Source organism: Camelus ferus, chromosome X (genome assembly GCF_009834535.1).
Source record: "Camelus ferus isolate YT-003-E chromosome X, BCGSAC_Cfer_1.0, whole genome shotgun sequence".
Classification (NCBI taxonomy): Eukaryota; Metazoa; Chordata; class Mammalia; order Artiodactyla; family Camelidae; genus Camelus; species Camelus ferus.
Window position 1 is genome coordinate 16,363,793 of NC_045732.1, and position 14,108 is coordinate 16,377,900.

The 14,108-nt window shown below is 42.8% G+C and overlaps 1 non-coding gene across 1 annotated transcript; it reads right to left on the minus strand.

Annotated features, from left to right (window-relative positions):
- Window positions 1-881: 881 nt before the first annotated feature.
- Window positions 882-953, minus strand: TRNAT-GGU. The gene has a single exon. It is a non-coding gene; the product is annotated as a tRNA-Thr (tRNA).
- Between the last annotated feature and the right edge of the window lie 13,155 nt (window positions 954-14,108).

Genomic DNA, 14,108 nt, shown 5'->3' on the forward strand with positions numbered 1-14,108 from the left:
TTAAGCGGGAACTCCCAATTTCCCTTTATCCTCAGCCTCTGGCAGCCAGCAGTCTGCTTTCTGTCTCTGTGGACTTGTCTGTTCTGGATATTTCATCTCAGTGGAATCATACAGTGCGTGACCTTTTGTGTCTGGCTTCTTTCATTTAGCTTCAGGTCTTGAGGTCCATGCATGTTGCAGCACGTGCCAACACGTCATTCCCTGTGACGGCTGAATAACATTCCATTGTGTGGCTGGACCAATTTCATTTATCCAGTCACCCACTGATGGACATGGGGGTTGTTTCCACCTTTTAGCTGTTGGGACCAGTGCTGTATGAACATTCATGTACAAGTATTTTTTGAGTATCTCCTTTCAATTCCTTTGGGTGCTTGTTCACTTTTCAGTGGAGAGCGGATGTGTGCTTTGGTGGCTTGGTAAGGGACAGAAGGTTCCACTTCACCGGAGGAGTGAGCTCCATCCAAATGGCACCTTCACGCCCTTCCAGGCATGGTCACAGCTTTTGGTCCTCTCTGGGGGTCTCACATCATTGTTCTATTGTAAAAGCCCAAATGGCTACAGTGGAGAAGCTGCATGACCCAACTTATCTCCTGGAACCCAAGGGCGGGGACCCTGCCCAGCTTTCCACTTACGTGAGAAACTCCCTCCTGTGAGGGACTTTCAGTTACTAGCTCAGTGTCGAGGGAAGGGATTTGTAGTTTCTCTGCTTAATCACAACTTCCTATTTTCTCAGAAGGCCAAAAAGATTATTATTGTTAATAGAAGAAGGCACCAGATATTAGCTAGCACCTATGAAAACATGTTTTGAGGATAATTTAAAAAAATTTTTTTTACATGTATTTATTTTTATTTGATTTATTATTTTTTATTTTTCCCCTTAACGGAGGCACTGGGGATTGAACCCAGGACCTTGAGCACACCAAGCACATGCTCTACCACTGAGCTAGACCCCCCACCCCCAGGATGACCTTTTTTAATGACTGAGAAAAACAATTTCCATCAAATATGTCTCCTCATGGAAGAATTCCAGTCTTTGGCCCATGCCCCCAGCTCTGGTAAATCAAAATGTGTCTCATTTGGCGTGTGTAAAGAAAACGCAGTGGATCTCCAGTAGCGACCGAAAGGAAACAACTGCACCAAAGAATAGAAGCTGTGGCATGCTAATGTCTCTTTAGAGATTTGGAACCCTTTCCAGAGGCCTGGAAGTTTCTCTTTGTGTCTGGTTGCTATGGCTCTGTCTTCATCATTGCAAAATACTGTCAGATCGACTCCAGTAAGTGATTAAATGGAAGAGTTGATAACCACGAAGGCGCTGGCTGATGCCTATCTTTCAGGCTCCCCTCCCGGCCGGAAGCTTTCTGACTAAGCCTTTACACCCACCTTCTACAGCTTCTTGGAGCTGCCAGTGATGAAGGCGGCACAGGAAGAAATGAAAGAAAACACTGCTCAGAACACATTAGCCACTTCACTGCTGAGGCTCCCAGGGGCTCCATGTGACAGGAACACCAAGCTGAAGGTGGGCTGAATTTAGAGGGATCAGAAGATTAGACCTGGCAAATATTCTACCTGGGTAGCCCACGGGGCGGGTTAAGATGTGGCAGTAGATAAGCCTCCAGTCTTCAGATGTGAATTGACCTCATGCTGATGGACATGAATGCGCAGATTCAAAGGAGATTCTCTGCGGGGGATAGGAGTGTGGGGAGCTTTTTGCAAAAGCTTTCAGACCAATGAATGGTGGCTACCTGCCTCTTCTCTCTACATCTCTGAAGGGACCTGAACCATGTCTGCCTTGGCCTCCTTCCCTTCCTTCTCTTTGGAAAAGTGGTTCCTCTTCCAGTCCACGGGACCCCAAGGAGCCACCCCATCTCTTAGTAAATCAGCTTTCTTGAAGTATAACATATATGCAATAAGTGGGAATCCATTGACAGTGCACAGTCAGCTGAGCTTTGATGCCATGGAACCACTGCCACAGACAAGAGACAGAATGTCTCCATCATCTCCAAAACTTGCCTCTGCTCTTCATTCCCGTCTCTCTGCTTCTGACCTTAGGCAGCCACAGCTCTACTTTCTGTCACTCTAAACTAATTTAGTTCATATTCTCTAGAATTTCATGTAAATGGGATCAGGCAGCATGTATTCTTTGTTGTCTGGCCTTTTTCACTCAGAATAATGATTTTGAGATTCACCCACACTGTTGCACATAGCGGTCAGTCGCGCCTTTTGATTACGAGTTGTACTTTGTTGCATGCAGACACCACTTTGGGGTTATCCATTTTCCTAGTGGATAGGTTGTTGTTTGTGGCTATTGCTTCTCCTCTAGCTTTTTTTGGGGGGGGGGTGTGGAATTAGGTTTACTTACTTATTTTTTGATGGAGGCACTGGGGATTGAACCCAGGACCCCGTGCACACGAAGCCTGCGCTCTACCGCTGAGCTGTACCTTCCATCCCTCTCCTCTGCCTCTCATTGCATCCTCTCTGCTGCCTCTACCCCCTTAACATGTTCAAGTCTTCTCCATTTTTAAAAAGCACTCTCTTGCCCCAGAAACCTTATGCGTCCTATCTTAGAACAGTGATGAGTTGGGCTTTTCTGGGGGTACTCTGGGGATTTCTAGGCATAATCCAAATAAACCAGGCAAATTCAAGTGATCTGTCACAGTCGTGGGTCAAGCCAGCCTTTGCAGACATGGTTTATCCAATCCGGACTCTTCTCAGGGCTGGCTCACAGTCTGCAAGTGGAGACTAGGATCCCCCCTAGGTTATTTTTCTTCCTTTTTCTGGACCAAATAATCATTCTGTGCCTCAGTTTCCCCCTTGGAAATCAGGAAGAACCTTTACTTAATTACCTAAAATTAGCAAAACAAGTAAAAGGCAAAGAACATCGGCTTGGTAGAGAAAAGACAGTGACTGACTAAATCTTAAGTATCTGTATCTTGTCTTCTCTTGCATTTTAAATCCACTGGTAATTAGAGTCAAGGATAACATCTTATTTTAAATCACGAAGTACAGGACAAGTTGTACTACTAAAACTGTATTGCTGTAGGTGTGGCCTCGGCTGTTCACAGCCGTACGTCTCAGATTATTGTGGGTTTGGTTCCAGATTACCGCAGTAAAGCAAATATCACAATAAAGCAAGTCACACACATTTCTTGGTTTCCTAGTCCATATAAAAGTTATGTCTACATATACTATAGTCTATTAAGTGTGCAATAACATTAAGTCTAAAAAATGTATATACCTTAATTCAAAAATACTTTATTAATAACAAGGTCCTACTGTACAGCACAGGGAACTGTATTCAATAACTTATAATAACCTATAAATGAATAAGAATATGGAAAAGAATACATAAATGTATGACTGAATCACTATGCTGTACACTAGAAACTGGCACCGTATCAGCTACACTTCGATAAAAAAAGGGAAACTTTATTGCTAAAAAATGCTATCCATCCATATGAGCCTTCAAAGAGTTGTAACCTTTTTGCAGGAGTAATATCAGAGATCGCCAATCACAGACGACTGAAGCAAATATAACCACAATGAAAATTTTCAAATATTGTGAAGTTGCCAAAATGTAACACAGACGCACAGTGAGCAAATGCTTTTGGAAAGTGGCGCTGATAGAATTGCTTGATACAGCGTTGCCCTAAACTTTCAATTAAAAAAAAAAATACAGCGTCTGCAAAGTGTGATAAAGCAATAAAAAAGAGTGCAAAGTACACTACAATGAGGTAAGGCTGTAGAGAATGGTATAAGGCAAAAGTGAACTGCCGGGGTGGGCCTAGGCCTAGCGCCCTCCACCGTGGGGTAGGCAGGGGGCCAGATCTGTGTCACCCTTCCCCAGCTAGGCCTTTGTCGGGCATCGAGTTGGTGGTCAGATCTGGGGGCTGCACCAGAGCTCTCACCGTGAGGCTGGACAGAAAGGGGGACGATGAGGACAAGGTGTTCCCACAACCGCAGAAGGAAATGCTTGTAGTGACCATGAGGGCCAAACAGAATTCCCTGATAGTGTTTAAAATCACAGCCTTTGCAGTAAGAGGCGGCAGGACTCAGGGCTGCCAGACTCTTGACAAGTCACTAAGCCTCCCAGAACTTCAGGGTCGTCACATGTGGGACGGGTAGACCAACACTCAGCTCCAGTGTTGTTTAAGAACAACACGAAATGATGGATGTGGAGTGTTTACTGCCCAAGCGCAGACTGCTGTAGGTGTTTAAAGGCAGTGATGATGATGATGCTAGTATTTCAAAAAGGCCTCCTCTTTGCCATGTTTCTGTGGTAGAATAATGCCCCACCCCCCAGACTTCCATGTCTTAATCCCTGAAACCCATGAATATATCACTCTATGTGTCAAAAGGGATTTTGCAGATTGGTTAAATGAAGGATCCTGCGATGGAGAGATTCTCCTGGATGACCCTCGTGGGCCCAGTGTCATCACAAGGGTTCTTCTACAAGGGAGGCAGAGAGAGATTGGAAGATGTGATGCTTTGAAGAAGGAAGAAGGGGCAGTGAACAAGGAATGCCAGGGGCCTCTGGAAACTAGAGAAGACAAGGGGATGAATTCTCCTCTAGAGCCTTCAGAGGGAACCATCCTTGCTGACACCTTGGTTTTAGTCCAGTGAGAGCCAATTCAGACTTTCGACGGCCAGAATTGTAAGATAACGAATGTGTGCTGTTTTAGGCTACTACGCCCACGGTAATTTGTGATAGTAGTCATAGGAAACTCACGCCATCTTTAAGGTAAAGCCAGTGTGATTAGTTAGGGTTCCAATTCCTTGAGTCCTTGGTCACCAGCACTAACGGATTCCCAGGGGAGAAACACAGAGAGGGCACTCCAAACAAGTGGATGAATGTTTTTGACTAGCTATAGCCATGCGCCACACCCCTGGGTGGGAACCCTAGCTCTGGCAAGTCTGCCCAGACCCTGGGTGGCCCTCCCAGGTTTGAGTCATCTTGAAAATGAGGCTGTAAAACAATCTGTGGGGAGTTGGTCTCGTAAGGGTTCTGCTCGGCCTACAGCTTTGACTTTGCATTTTCACTGGCTGAAAATTAGGTCGTTTAACCTAAGATGCTTCAGAGGCAAATGATTTCTGACTTTCCTTGAAATGATACTTCCTGGACATTAAAGCTTATACTAGAGTGTTGCGTCTTTACTCTGAATAGAATTCTAGGGTAGAAAGTTTTTTGGGGACCCTCGAATACTATTCAGGTGCCTTAGCCCTTGTGTGGAGAGTATTTACTTGGACATAAGGTATGGACCAGATCACGGATACTCTCCAGAAAATGCTAAACATGAATAGGAATCTATTTTTTCTACATACACAGTTTCCTGCTGACCTAGTCAATGTATGTTGAATGTAGACCTGTGATACACACTTTAATATTTTGCTAATTGATATCTTTCAAGAAACCATGTGCCAAACATAAAATTTTAGAAAAAACCAAATTGTCAGCACATGGCATTTGGAGTATCACGTGCTTGGTATATAGAAAGCTGACACTATGCTAGCATGGTCATTTATTACATACTGAATTTGCTTAGTTAGTCTTTGGGTCCAACACTAGGCACATAGTAGGTTCACAGTCGTCATGAATTCATAACATAAAAAGTCTATATGATTCTGTCATACTTTGGCTTTAAGAATGGAGAACTGCAACACACGCTTAACCGAGTATCTGAATTTCCAGGCACCCTGTAGTGGATCATAGAGACAGCCTGGGCCCAGTTTATCTATGTGCAAGGGATACACAGTAGTGAAAGCAAGACATCAATTCACAAGTGAAGCCGAAGAATGTTTTTTCTCCACTTAATCATTTCTTTTCAATATGGCGGCTTGCAAGTTGTGTCTGACACACCCACGCTCTATAAGCTAGCATCTCTAGCTCTGGTTCAATTTAAACTATTTTAACTACTCAGACTTGTCTTCTGAATTAAATCAACCAAAGGCATCTATATGTAAAACTATGAGAATTTAAATGTTGTTGGGAAGTTAAAATATAGGCAGAAAAAATTATAAGGTAGTATATAATATCCAATGAGCGGAACAGATGATAATATAGCTACAGAATAATGATAATCTTTTCTATAACGATCAAATTACAGTGATCTGATTTGGCCAGGAGCCTCTTTAAAAAAACAGCTTTATTGAGATATAATTCACACACAGACAGTTCACCCATTTAAAAGTGTATAGTTCATATAAAGTAGATAAACAAGTTTCTTGTGTACAGCACAGGGATCTATATTCAATATCTTGCAATAGCCTATAAAGAAAAAGAATATGAAAAGGAATATATGTATGTATATGTATGTCTGAAACATTATGCTGTGCATCAGAAATTGATGCAACATTGGAAACTGACTTGACTTCAATTTAAAAAAATGGACCAAAAGAGAAAAGTGTATAGTCCAGTGATTTTTTAGTACATTCACAGAGTTGTGCATCAGTCACCATCATCAATTTTAGAGCATTTTCATCGATCTTAAACCCCAGACCCATTAGCAGTCACCCTTCATTTCCCCCATGCCTTCAGTCCCACCCCAGTCCTAGGCAACCACTGATCTACTTTCTAGCTCTATAAATTTGCCTATTGTGAACATTTCATATGAATGGACTTGTACAATATGTGACCTTTTGTGTTTATCCATTCTTGAGTTAATGGACATTTGAGTTGTTTTTATTTTTTAGCTACTATGAATTACACTGCTATGAACAGTCATGGACAAGTTTTTGTGTGGACAAATGTTTTCATTTCCCTTAGGTAGATACCTAGGAGTGGAACTGCTGGGTGATATGGTAACTGTAGGTTTAACCTTTTGAGGAACTGCCAGATTGTTCTTCAAAGTGGCTGCGCCATCTGACATTCCCACCAGCACTGAATGAGGGTTCTAATTTCTCCACATTCTTGCCCACACTAGTCATTGTCGGCCTTTCTGTGCTGCCCACCCTAGTGTGTGTGAAGTGATACTTTATCATGGTTGGCCATGAAGCTTTTGATAGGTCCACAGGTTTAGGGAAAGGCACTCAGGGGTGGGGGAAGGGGGTAGCAAGAGTAAAGACACAGAGGTAGGAATTCCCCTCCCCCAGCGTATTGATGTCACCTGTTGGAGGCTGGTCGTTTTGGTTTGCACAGAGGATATGTGTAGGGAAATAGTGAGGGATGAAACTAGAAAACTCCATCAGAGGGGAAACTCCATGTAGACAAGCAGAGGGTCCTGCAGACTGACTTGATGTGCTCAGGAAGTGGTAGAACCATTGAAGGGAGTTCTCTGATGAAAATCTTGCTCTATGAGAATTAGCTGGGATATGCAGGATGTCTTGTGCAGGAGAGAGGGACAGATGCTGAAAGCACTGGATGTGGGTCAGCAGTTGGACTGGGATGCTGGCTGTATATAAAGGATGACAGATGGGAAAATTCTGGTATCCTAAGAGAATTAGGGAAGTTAGGAGGAGCAGTTATTTTGTGGGGTGGATAAAGGACAGGGCCTTTTTTTTTTTTTTTTTTTTTTGTAAATATCAAGGCTGAGGGTGTTTCAGACAGCGAGAGGAATGGAATGTGGAGAGAGGTGGCTAAACTCTGACCCTCGGGTCAAATCTGGATCATGGTCTGCTTTTGTAAGGCTCATGAGTAGTTTTTATATTTTTAAGTGGTTGGGGGGAAATTTTTAAAGAAGATGAGGATTTTGTGACAAGTGAAAATGACATGAAATTCCAATTTCAGTGCTCATAAATGAACTTTTATTGGAACATAATCATCCCAATTCATTTACACGTTGTCTCTGGCTGCTTTCATGCTATGAAGGTAGAGTTTCAACAGAGATGGATGCCCTGAAAAGCCTACAGTATTTACTCTCTGGCTCATCACGGAAAAAGTTTGTCGATCCTTGGATTAGAGAGAAATTGGGGAGGTGCTGCCTCTTAATTGTGATACTTCGAAGCCGAAAAAGTGAGAATGACCCAAATGGAGAGAGTGGAGAGGAAAAAGGCAGCTGGGTGAGCGTTTGGAGCTGTTTCTGTTTAGGGAAGAAGGAGGTAGAAGAAACAGTGAAGACAGCAGGTAAATAAGTTTGAGTAAACCTCAATTTAATTAAATGTGTCAACTCCCAGACTATTTATTGCTTGGTATTTCAAGCATACTTCCAAGAAGGAGACAAAGGAATAAAGTTGCAGCCTAGGGTGGCTATTCAGGGGAAAGCAGGACCAACCCCAAAGAAGAAGTTTGTCTTTGGCAGATCCCCACCCCCAATCTTTTCCTTCCTTCTCCGACTCATGCCTGGAAGGCCTGGCTTCTAACTAATTCTCTCAGGGAGAGTTATGAGGAAGAATATTCCACTAAGGTAAATGTTTGATAAAATCTTGAAGTGTTATTCCTGCCCTAAGATTTGAATTTTTTATTTTTATTATTATTATTGAAGTAAGAGTTGATTTACAGTGTTGTGTTAGACTAGGTATACAGCAAAGTGATTCAATTATATATAAATATATATTCCTTTTCAGATTCTTTTCCATTATAGGTTATTACAAGATCTTGAATATAGTTCCCTGTGAGATTTGAATCTTAATAGGGAGGCTTTTAAGACTCTATAAGGAAGCACACCAGAAATTAACACAACATTGTAAACTGACTAGACTTCAATGAAAAGTAAAATAAATTTAAAAGGAACTGCTTAAAAGAAAGAAACAAAAGACTATAAGGAATGACTTTCAACTCTGGAAGTTTCAGGCACTTGCGCAGGGGCAGACAGGGAGTTGTGTAAGAATTAGGGGATGGGATCCTGGTATTGTCCCTCCAACCAGGCCAGTGTGTGCTAAAGGATGTTGGAACTGACCCCACCCGCTTGCCAAGTGGCCTTGGATATGTTCTTTCAACATTCTGGTATGGTGACTCCTGTGGAAGTAGGGAATAAATTCCAAGTCATTGCTAAACAAAAGGCACAGAAGCATCTGAGCGTCCAGTGTTCGCTTCATCAGTCATGGCAGGCTGACTATGTCAGTAACAGTGGCGTTGGAGGTAGCGGCTGACTATGTTGATAACAGTGGCGTTGGGGGTAGTGCGTGAGAGTTGTGGGTGAAATTGTTCTGTGGGGAACAGGAAGTCGTTCCCAGGATCTGCCTTCCCCTCTCACCCCTGAGGACGTGGCACGGGGACAGCTATGGCTGAATGCCCAGGCCCAGAGCCACGACTACTAATCCGTGCCCTTGAAAGCAGGAAACACATTGTCTTCATGACCTCTGCTCTTTGGGAGCAAACATCGCAGGTCTTGTAGAAGGCCCTCATGGGCCCATTCAGTAGAGTGTCTGCCCTCTCCAACCATTGCTCCATCTTGTATTTGTTTCTGGGGCTATTCAGGAAGTACCGACTGGTGCCAGGGCCCCATGAGATATGTACGTAATAAATTATCCTTCATATCTATCTATCCACACCCACACACACCCCTACTCACTTAGCTTATCTCGCCCAAGGGACGAGGAGAGGCACAGAGGCACATCAGCAGACATTACAACTCTGCTTGAGGAAGTTAGACCCTGGATTCTCCCTTCACCCGCCCCACCCCCAAATTAGTATACACTCAGGTTCCTTCTGAGCGCGTGCCCGTGGCAAGTACACTGCTGACTGGTGGTTGATGAAAATAGCACCTTGATGTCCACCCAGTCCAGAGCCATCCAGATCTTCACAGCACAATGCAACTGCTGATCTGAGAATAATCTTAGCAAGCATCTGACCCACTGAGCATAGACCCCCTTCCCTTTCCCTTTCATGTAGAGGGAGACTGAGGCCCAGAGAATTAAAGTGTTAGTAAAACGTAATAGTTGAGACAAAATTTGGAATAGAACTCAAGGCACCTTGACTCACAATCCAAACCATCTTTCTGCAGCTGAGTTCAAAAATGTAAGAAAAATTTAGTAAAAAAAAAAAAAAAAAAAAAAAAATTGTAACAGCTATCAAGGTGTTAACCACCCTTCTTTATTGTTACTAATTATAAATGACCCTTCCTTCAAAATGCTTCTATGGGGTTCTTGGCAGAGACATTTCCAATCCTGCCCTTAGAAGCAATCTCTCAGAGACCAATGAGCCAGAGGAGGCCTGCGTCTGGGGGGATATGAGAGAGGAAGCCAAGGGGAGGCTGTGACACTGAATTCTGCATGCAGAAGTTTTTAAAATCTTTAGTGCAAACTCCTCTAGTTCTGGGTGATCTTCCATTTTTGTTTTAGTTAAACTAAGAAAAATACCCAATTCTTGATTGCAAGGAATTTTTAGCGGAGAATCAAAGGCCATCAGTTCCCATGAGGCACCCGGCTTGGCAAAGCCAGAAGTTCCCCCAGATTAAAGGTTGCAAATGAGAGGATAAGAGTCAAAACATCTGCCAATGCAAAATGTAGAGAACAAACTACAGAGATCTGTAACTATAAAGAGACAGATAAATAACTGAATAAAAAGAGCCATATGGATGATGGACGGATGGATGAGAAGGAAGGAAGGAAGGAAGGAAGGAAAAAAGGAAGGAAGGGAGAAAGGAAAGAAGAAAATAGACCAAAATGTTTGTTGTAGCAGATCTCTGGGTGGCAGGCTAATTTTAATTTTCTCACTTTCGCTTCTCTGTGTTTTACAAACTTCTGTGTTTTCTTATAATCACTAAACAGCAACAGCAATGTACTCATAAATGCAATTTGTTAAAAGGGTTAATAGACAATGATAAACACAAACCCCTGGAAATTTCCAACTCTGCTGCCCAGCAGTTCTGTCACATCTCAGCCACATCGAGGCCTCAAGAAATCCCACTCAACTGAAGTCCAGCCCACAGCTAAGACTGAACCCCCCCGCAGACTGAAACCTTTCTCTGAGACTTTCGGCGACTTTGACTCACTGGAGATAACATGACGGCCAACCAAGCCACTGTTTCGTTTTCCTTTAGATTCAGCCACGGGAATCCAAGGCCCGCCGCCACCATTTGGTTTTCATCAGGACTGGCTCAGTTCACCCAAGTGAAACCGGCTTTGAATTTGCAGCCTGCACACAGCGCCTCCAGGTTAATTTCAGGGCCGTGAATCTGAAACCTCTTTTGCCAGAGCTCATTTGAATAGCAAAGAGCTGCTGGCTGGAATCCAAACCTTATCTCTTAGCCCTGAGAAAATAGCTGTTTTGATATGGTAATCATTTAGTTAATAAGATCTCTCCGCTTGCTGTTTTATCTTTTATCTACCAATGGCTTAACAAAATTCCTCTACAGTACTTTATCATTATTTTTTAACTCTACAGTACTCTTTCGGCTAAAATATATGCTTATATTCCAGCCACTAAAAACGTCAGGATATAATAAGCTTTGACTCAAAAGAATGTGAAAACGGGAGAATGCAAGTTTTAGTGACATTTGGATCTAGTTCATTTTTAAACCCAGATCAAAGGTTACTTCTATTAGGAAAAATATATGTTATCCAAATTTTTGTGGAAAATTCATTTTAGGGCTTTGAAACATTTAGGTGGGATTGCAGGAATCTGAGAAGCAGGAACTGTAATTTTCTTTTTTAACTTCTGTAGAATGTGTGCCATTTGTGTTTGATATTGTTTGGTTTCAGAGACTGAAACAATAGATAGTTTAATTTTAAAGCTTGTGTTTTTATCTCTGATATGCGCTGGAAACTTTGCTGTTATATGAAGGAATGAAAGTTGATTAAGATTTGATGCAGTCACTGGCACTTCATACAGAGACAATAAATAATTATTCCATTAATGAATGATAAAAATCTGAAATTATTCATGAGATCTTTATATAATAATAGTACTATTGACAGTAATATCATCTAGCATTTATCAAATGCTTACTTCTTGGAAAATGCAATTCTAGATGTTTTCCTTTGTATCGCATTGAATCCTCACAGTCAGTATTTTTGTTGTTGCTGTTTTACGGATGAGTAAATTGTAGCACAGATATGTTAAGTAACTGCCCAGCACCTGGAGCTAGTGAATGTTGAGGGCAGGAATCAAAACCAAGATTCAGACTTCAGGTTTCTGAGCTGCATTGCCTCTATTGTGCTACTTCTTGTTAAAACAAAAACAAAAACAAAAAAACACACTAGGAAACCTTATTTGTAAGGCAACTTATTAGCCGTAGTTTAGACTTTCCGAGTATATGACTCAAATGATAAATCATACAATCGACATCATGTTACAGGAAGCTAACGCTGTCAGTCCTGTGGAAAATGTACTGGAGTTACAGGAGCCTGGGGGCTAGTTGACCAGCACACAATCAAAGTAGCGTAAGGAGCAGAGGGTAAGGACCTGGAGGGAGAGCTTGCGGAGATTGGGGCTAATTCAAGCAATAATTCTGGCAGGATTTGGTTAATCCATTGAAAAGAGGAAGAGGAAAGGTTTTTAGGGAGGACGCCTGGGTGGTGGTGGTGCCCTTTCCTTTCCTCAAGAAGATTGGAAAAAGGATGGGGGGGGGGGACTTCAGGGATGGTGGGTGCAGGGTGGCAGATAAGGAGCCTGGTCTGGGAGGTGTGTCTTTGGGAGTGATTCTCCGATGCAGGGATGAGATGCAGAGGGCAGTGAGAATACAGGGCTGGGGGTTAAGGGCCCTGTTGCCTGTAGAATGCAAATTCTCTGCTCCCAAATAGCACGTATATGAGAAAGTAGAAGGACATGTCTATTACATCTTAGGGTTTTGGGTTTTCTCTTTAATTTTAACTTTCAGTAACTCTAGGTAAGAAGCCAAACTAAATGTTAGAATTCAGGACACTTCTATAGATTTTTGTTCAGAAACAATGAGCTGATTTCCACCCACTCGCGGGAGTCATACATAAGCCTTTCTGGATTTTGCCTGGGTGGTTTATGCTGTTGCTTCTCACAAACATCCACTTTCCCAGAGTTAAATACAATTTCTATCCTGAAGGCAGGTAGAGTTGAACATCCGAAAGGCTTGCCTGCTGGCTGCTGTGGCCCTAACCCCTTTGTTGCTGTATTAGGGTATCATATAATTTGGATTTAAATTTAAAATTACAATGTAGGCTGCAGCTGCAGCCCGGGGCTTTGTGCAAAGCCTGTCACTCAGATCTTGTTCTCCGTGACACCATTGCCTTTGTAATTACAGAGAGCTTCATTTTACTTAAGACAAGTCACAGAACAGTGGGCGCCGGCGACGTGAGGTCTTGGTGTAGAGAAATCAACAACCAGCCTCAGGTGGGCAGACCCCCCTGTCCGCACAGGAATGCACAGGGAGGAACAGTTTTCCTTCTGGGTTTAAAGGCAAAAAAAGCAGTTTTTCACCCTATGGATATATCCCAGTGCGTTCTGGCTTCCACTGGCGCAGAAACTTCCCTGAAACCTTACAAGGGCAGCTGTTTCTCATTAAGGAGACTCCACCTCTGATGAAGGTGTTGCTGTTTCCAGTAAAGCCTGTTCTGGATGTTTCTCTGCCGTGAACCCATGGACCCTTTGACTTCTTGCCCTGTGAGGAAGTCAGCTCCCGGAAATGCCCTGATGTTTCTCCTCTCGTTACCCTACCTTTCAGTTGACTGTGGAGACTTTCCAGAGTTTTTGTTCATTCTGTACCCACCCCATTCTCTCAGCAACTTAGAATGAGAGGAAAAAAACAAACACTGGTATTTAAAAAATCCCTTTGAAGGTATATGAATCCAGCCGTTCATAGCTGAATTTCCACATAACTACAGGGTTTGGGGGAACAACAAATGTTAGATTTTGGCAAATATTTTTGGCATAGTCCACACTGTGATATAACAGCAAGGCCATCAGAAGGTCAAAATATGTTGACTTGTGTCTTGGGAGGGTATAAGAAATCTTTAGTCTGTAACAATGCCTTACTGTGTAGCTCGTGGTCGAGTGCCCTCCCTGCCTGTTCCTGCTGTATCTCCCCACAGGGGTCTCTGAGGAATGATCAGTTAATGAGACCCCAGGAAATCTAGCTATACTTCTGGCTTTCTCTGGATCAGGAAATGAGGCCTTCTTCTAGAATAAGTAATTCAAGCTGGGGAGCCACACACTGGGAATAACTAAGGCCTTTTCTGTTGACAGACACAAGGATTTACCAATTTAAGGACTAGTTGTCCTTTAACCTTATATGAATTCCCATCTGGTTTGGGGAGGATGGACT